The sequence below is a fragment of the Stenella coeruleoalba genome (genome assembly GCF_951394435.1).
Source record: "Stenella coeruleoalba genome assembly, chromosome: 1".
NCBI lineage: Eukaryota > Metazoa > Chordata > Mammalia > Artiodactyla > Delphinidae > Stenella > Stenella coeruleoalba.
The window spans coordinates 114,052,739-114,060,224 of record NC_137169.1 but is presented as its reverse complement, the minus strand read 5'-3'; the positions used below and the strand labels follow the sequence as shown (position 1 = coordinate 114,060,224).

At 36.0% G+C, this 7,486-nt stretch overlaps 1 pseudogene across 1 annotated transcript; it reads right to left on the bottom strand.

The window, feature by feature from the left end:
• Nucleotides 1-1,055: 1,055 nt before the first annotated feature.
• LOC307198215 (olfactory receptor 10R2-like) lies at nucleotides 1,056-1,978 on the bottom strand (annotated as a pseudogene). The gene has a single exon. The product of its transcript is annotated as an olfactory receptor 10R2-like (transcript).
• Between the last annotated feature and the right edge of the window lie 5,508 nt (nucleotides 1,979-7,486).

Below are 7,486 nucleotides of genomic sequence, written 5' to 3'. Positions count from 1 at the left end.
ATTGCACCTCTTAATTTTTTTAATGCATGTGACGTAATAAAACAGAACTACTCTAGTTAATTGTATGTGCTGTCCTAACCAGAATAGAGTATCTTTTTACCCCATGGTGAGTTTTTGTGAAATTCACCATTGAAGGGACATTTACAACCAGGAAGAAAATCTAGTGGGTAGATGCAAAATGCCAATTAATGTATCCTGTTATTATTTTCAAATTATAAAACATAAAATCTGTGACAGGATGATATAAATAATTTCTCAAACAGGTAAAAAGGAACATTATAACAAAATGTCAAAAGTAGAAAAGAAAAGATTAAATGGTAAAAATAGAGTGAAGCGATTTAGATAAGATTGGCCATGAGGCAAGGACTATCATGAATTGGGTCTATGAATGGGTTTAGATATTCTGTAAACTCCTTAAATTGTAAGCAAGTCTTCTCCCACTCATGTTCATGAGGATAATTTCATGTTTGGATATTGCTTTCAAAATACTCTCTGTTGTAATATGTGGACTAGAGTGATTAAGATGATTAACTATGGTCATAACACTGGTCAGGCCAACTATTTGACTATTTTTACAAACAATAACATTCCAAACTCAATATTTACCAATAAACCTCATAATAACATCTTATTCTAGAGGAAAAGCAGACATTAGTGTCACATAAGTGACACTAATGTGAGCTTTTCTGTATTGCAATTGAGGTACAAAAGCTGAGAGATGAAAATGTGCCAACTACTCTCAAAAAATAAAAATGTTCAGTTAAAAAGATGTGGAAGTACATTCTTTTTTTTTTTTTTTTTTGCGTTACGTAGGCCTCTCACTGTTGTGGCCTCTCCCGTTGCGGAGCACAGGCTCTGGACGCGCAGGCTCAGCGGCCATGGCTCACGGGCCTAGCCTCTCTGCAACATGTGGGATCTTCCCAGACCGGGGCACGAACCCGCGTCCCCTGCATCGGCAGGCGGACTCTCAACCACTGCGCCACCAGGGAAGCCCTGGAAGTACATTCTTTATAGTAGAAGAACTATGTTTTTTACAGAATCTGAAATATAATATTTCAATTAAATAATTTTAGGGATCATTTCTTCCCCAACACTTTTCTAATAGCACCTTGGACATCCTTGTTTCTGAGACTGTATACCATGGGGTTTAATAATGGAGTGATAAAAGTGTATGTCACCATTACACATAGTTTGCTGTTGGTCTCAGGTAGATGTAGGAAGCAAAACCACAGTGAATAATAACAACAGTGAGGTGAGAGGCATGGGTGGAAAAGGCTTTCTGTCTGCCTTCAGCAGAGGGACTCTTCAGGATAGTCCTCAGAATGCAGATATAAGAAACACAGATGAATAAAAATGGGACCACAAGTACAAGAACCCCACAGATGAATATGACAAACTCATGAACATCTGTATTTGTGCAAGCCAGATGAATGACTGTCACAGAAATAATGGTTGACTTTGTTGGCACTACAGAAAGGAAGGCTGAAAACTAAATACACTACTGTTAGTGAGGCCAAGAACCCACCAATCCCACAGGTGGCTCCCAATTTTCCACACACCTGTCAACTCATAAGGATAGGGTAATGCAGAGGTTGACAAATGGCAGCATAATGATCATAGCCCATCACTCCCAATAGCAGGCAGTAGGTAATAGCAAAACCAAGGAAGAAGAACATTTGGATGGCACAACAGGTGAAGGAGGTTGTCTTGGCCACAGAAAGGAGATTGATGAACATCTTGGGTAAGACGACAAAGGTGTATAGCATCTCTCTGATGTTGAGAGAATTCTGAAGAAGAAGTACATTGGTGTGTGGAGGCTTTTTTCCAGGAGGATGACACTAACAATAGTGACATTGCCACTGAGAATGACTAGGTACAGAAAAAGGAAAACCGCAAAGAGGACAAGCTGAATTTCACCAAGGCTTGAAGAACACAGCAACAGGAACTCAGTGACCATGGTGAGGTTCTCTCCCAAGACCTGTAAAGAAAAGGGAAGTAAATGCATTCAGGTACATGGATACAGGAATCTATATGCAGGGTATGTAGGCTCATATGTCTTTCTTCAGGTGTTGGAAAGATCTTGCCTTTACCAGTTTCTAGCAGCTTCTGGTTCATGGTCCCCCTCCGCCTTCTTCAAAGCCAGGAAAGTTGTATATCTTTCCCCAACTCTGATTCTGTCTTCCACTTTTAAGAATATTGTGATTACATAGTCACACCCAAATAATATAAAATAATCTCTATCTGAAGGGCACAGGGTTAGCAAACTTAATTTTATCTCCAGCCTTAATTCCCGTTTTTCATGTAACCTAACCAATTTACATGTTTCTGGGATTGATACATGGACATCTTTGGAAGGACATTGTTCTGCCTTCTACAAGGAGGAACACACAATGCAAAAATGAACAAAAGAAAATAATTCCTTATTTAATGGAATGAAAAACTAGGATTAAACTTAACAAATGAGGAGCAAGACATATTCACAGAAAACCACCAAATGTTGTTGAGAGAAATTAAAGAAAATCTAAATAAACAAAGAGACATCCATGTTCATGGGTTGTAAGACTCAATATTACTACGGGCAATTATGAGCAAACTGATCTATATATTCATCATAAACTTTTTTTGTAAAAATTGACAAAGTGATCACAAAATGACTATGAAAAGGAATTAGAATAGCCAAAATAATTGTGAAAAAGGAGGGCAAAGATGGAGGATTTATACTTTCTGATTGCAAAACTTACCTTAATGATGCAGTAATCAAGAAAGTATGACACTGGCATATAATTATACATATAGACAATGGTTAGAATTTAGAGTCCAGAAATATACACTTCAAAAAGTACAACTGTGAAAATGAAGAGAACACCACACAGAGAATAATATATTTGCAAAACATATATCTGATAAGCGATTTGTATCCAGAATATACATATAACTCTTACAATTGAAATAAAAGAAGCATGCAGTTTAAAAATGGGCAGACTAGGGGTTTCCCTGGTGGCGCAGTGGTTGAGAGGTTATATTTACATATAAAATGTAAATATATGGACTCTCAACCATTGCGCCACCAGGGAAGCCCCAGGGAAGCCCCCAGTGTTCTTCTTTTTTCCAGCAAAAATGACTGCATTCAAATTCTATTTCTTGTGGGATCAGTATGGGGTTTCCATATAAAATACAAGATGCCCAGTTAATTTTAAATTCGGGCAAACAAAAATGACAGATTTACTATAAGAATGCCCTAAATATTGCATGAGACATACTTAGACTAAAAAATTATATTTGTTGCTTATCTGGAATTCAAATATAACTGGGTATCCTCTGTTCATATTTGTTAAATCTTATAACTCTAGACCACTGGTTTTCTACCAGTGCAGGAAAGGGTAGAAAACTCAAATTCCCATGGGCCCATATATTGGGAAGCTGGCTTTCCTATAATTAGATGTCACATAAACTCAGACAATCAAATAGCCTGTTTATTCTACTATTAGTAAGGATTCTGTCATTAATTTCCATTATGGTGTGAGTATATAGGTCTCAACTATGGAATCAATTAAGCACTCCATGACTATGACTCCAGTGTTTAATTCTGATATGACTTTATCCACCTATTATGTTAGAGAACTTAGTAAAGTACAAATAATACCTATCAATATTTACTTTAAATGTCAATGGACTAAAAGATCCAATCAAGAGACAAGAGTGACTGATTAGATTAAAAAACAAGACCCATCTGTATGCTACTTACAAAAGATTCACTTCAGAACTAAAGACACTCAGAGACTGAAAGGGAGGGGTTGGAAAATGATATTTCACGAAAATGGAAACAACAAGAAAGTAGGGGTAGCAACACTCATATCAGACAAAACAGACTTCATACTCCTTGAAAAAGTTTAGGGCCAAATTAACCCTCAAACAGAAAAGAAAAGAAAGAGCATCTTAACTCCTGATCCACAATCATGTATACCCTTTCTTAAAACATGTTTCTTTATGTAATTTATTATATGCATCACAGTATGATGAACATACTCTTTCACCGAAACAGCACAGTCCTGATTCATATGCACAGCTATCACTCTTAGAAACATCTTTTATACTTGCGTCTACATAGTGTATTATATGCACTGTAGTGTGGTGAACACATGCATTCACTGCAGTAACACTACTCATGCAACAGAAAATAAGCACTTTTAGAAACACCTCTAATGCATGTGTCTTTTTTAATTGTGATGGGAGGGAGACGCAAGAGGGAGGAGATATGGGGATATATGTAAATGTATAGCTGATTCACCTTGTTATAAAGCAGAAACTAACACACCGTTGTAAAGCAATTATACTCCAATAAAGATGTTAAAAAAATTTAAAAAGAAAAAACAAAACACATACCATGAGATCTAACCTTGTGACAAATTTTTAAATGTACAGTACAGTTTTGTTAACTATAAGCCCAATGTTGTACAGAAGATCCTTAGAAATTTTTGATATTGCATAACTGAAACTTAGTACTCATTGAACAGAATCTCCCCATTTCCACCACCCTCCAACCCCTGACAACCAACATCCTACTTTCTGTTTCTATGAGTTTGACTACTTTAGATACCTCATATTAGTGGAATCATGCAGTATTTGTCCTTCTTTCACTGACTTATTTCACTTAGCACTATGCCCTCCAAGTTCATCAGTGTTTTTGCATTCTAGATGGTCTATTTATTGTTGAAAGTGGGGTAATGAAGTCTACCATTATGGGTTGCTGTGTGATTCTGCCTTCATATGTTAATAATTGCTTGATATATTTAGGTGCTTCAATGTTGGGTACATAAATATCTACAACTGTTATATTTTCTTGATGACTTTTTCATTTTATCATTATATAAAGACATTCTTTATCTCTCCTTCCTGTTTTTCTGACTAAAAGTCTATTTTGTCTGAAATAAGAATAGCCACCCCTGATCTTTCTTTCAAGGATTTTATTTATTTAACCTCAACTGTCATATTTATTAGCATAAAGTTATTCATATTATTCCCTTATCCTCTTTATAAAATCTCCATGAATAATAGAAATACCTGCTCTTTCATTCCAGATATTAGTAATTTTCATATTCTCTCTTTTATCAGTCTGGCTGGAAGTTTATCTGCTTCATTTATCTTTTGAACTATCTTTTGATTTAATTGATTTCTATAATTCTTCACATTTGCATCCATTCATTTTCACTCTTTTCTCTAAAATTTCCTTCCTTCAACTTCACTGTATTTAATATAGTCTTCTTTTTTTTCTAGTTTCTTAAGGTGGCAATTTAAATCATTGAATTTAGATGCTGTTCCTTTCTAATTTAAGTATTTAAAGCTATAAATTTTCCTTTGTACACTATTGGGCTGCATCCTACAAATGTGCATATGTAGCCTTTTCATTTTGTTTAATTCAAAATATTGTCCAATCTTTATTTTAAATTTTCTTTGAACCATGGATTATTCAGAAGTATTGCTTATTGCCAAATATATGGAGAGTTTCCAGAAATTTTTCATTATTTTTTTCTTGTTTAATTGCATTGTGATCACAGAACATTATTCATATGATTTTCAATCATTTTAAATATATGAAAATTTGCTTAATGGTCCAGAATTTGGTTTTTCTTGGTGAATGCTCCTTGTGCTCTTGAAAAGAATATGTTTTCTGCTACTGTTAGACGGAATGTTCATGTTAACAAGGTCAAGTTGGTTGATAATGTGGTCAAGTCTCTCAGACCTCATGAGTCTCTTCTTATCTCCTCCCTGTAATCCCTTTGCATCTTGTGAAAACATTTGGCACCCAGCCACACAAGTAACAGCTGAATTATCTGAGCTTAACCCAATATCTTGTCACTACAAGTAAGTATATGGCTTCTTCATGGCCACAAAAGTACCACATGCTTATAGGTCCCAGGTATCAACTATCAGAAAAGTGAAGGGCTTTTGATTTTTGTTTGTTTGTTGTGGTAATATAAACGTAGTGTATGAGGTGGCCTTATTTTTTAAATAAGTAAGTGAAGAGTGTCAGAGAGTTATATTTTCTGAAACAAAAGCAAGGTGAGGACAAAGTTTTTTTCTTTTATTGCAGATGTTCACCTTTAAATGGAAGGTGGAAAATTTCACCTCCAAAATTCCACATTAAACATCCCCCCATAATGTTTTCAAAGTAGACACATCCTATATCTAGGTCCACATTTCTGGCATAAGTCACTTAAGACACTTGGTAATTTCAGGCAGATTAATTAAGAGAGGTAGCAATTATGTTTTCAGCTTGAAGTTGATAAGAAACTTCTCATGAACTGAAATTAATTTGGAAGAATGCTCCTTGTAATTGAAAGGTTAATTCAGACACTAAAAGTCCTTTCCCTGGGACCCACTTACTGGGGGGGCTGATCATTTTTAAATTGTGGATACAGATTCTTTCTTGGAGAAAAACTAAACTTTTGTCATATGTTTGACAAATGTAGACATTTACAATAATATCAATTACTGTAACCAATTCTCTTTTAATGTTTTATATTTCCTTAATTTCTAGCTGAAATATTGATACTTAAAATATCTTTAATTTTTTTCCATTTTCCGCAGACACAGTACCAACAGGTTATTTATTAAATGTTATCACTTTTTTTTTTTTGGCGTTATGTGGGCCTCTCACTGTCGTGGCCTCTCTCGTTGCGGAGCACAGGCTCCGGACGTGCTGGCTCAGCGGCCATGGCTTATGGGCCTAGCCGCTTTGCGGCATGTGGGATCTTCCCGGACCGGGGCACGAACCCGTGTCCCCTGCATCGGCAGGTGGACTCTCAACCACTGCACCACCAGGGAAGCCCATGTTAATCACTTTTGAGTGACACTGTCCTTGCTTTCCTTAAGAATAGGGGCCATAATGTTTATCATAGGCAATGCTTAAATTGAAGTAATTGAAAAATTACTTTTACCACATTCCTAAACTTCAATTAGCCTCTTTCTTTAACGAGAACAAAACTGCAAGTTATCTTTAACTTTCTCTTGCTTCTATTGATACTTTGAAGCCTGTTCTCGCAGGTCCCCTTAAGACAATTTTTTTCAATAGTGCTCATCCCATAAAGATAGTCCTGAGGCACACTTTACTGTGGACCCAAGTACAGGCTCCGAGCCTCCTCTGAATTCCATCACAGAGACTGCTGGGACTATGTTGCTACTATTGACAAAACTTCTGGCAAGTTTCAAGGAAGTGTGAAGGTAAAGTCCATAGAAAGTAACTCTTCTTTGTTACTGGCTTGTTTTTGTTGTTGGTTTTTTGTTTGTTTGTTTTTTGTTTTCCAGTGATGTGTTGTTTAATTTCTCATTTAGGTTAGACTGTGCAGCCAGGATTAATCTTCTTTCCTTGCTTTAGTTCAGTCCTTTCTCAACGTACACAGTAATCACTGAAAATATCTCTTTATTGACCCCTTAAATCCATTCTCTACATCAGACCCAGTTAACTTTCCAAAATGAAAACATCATA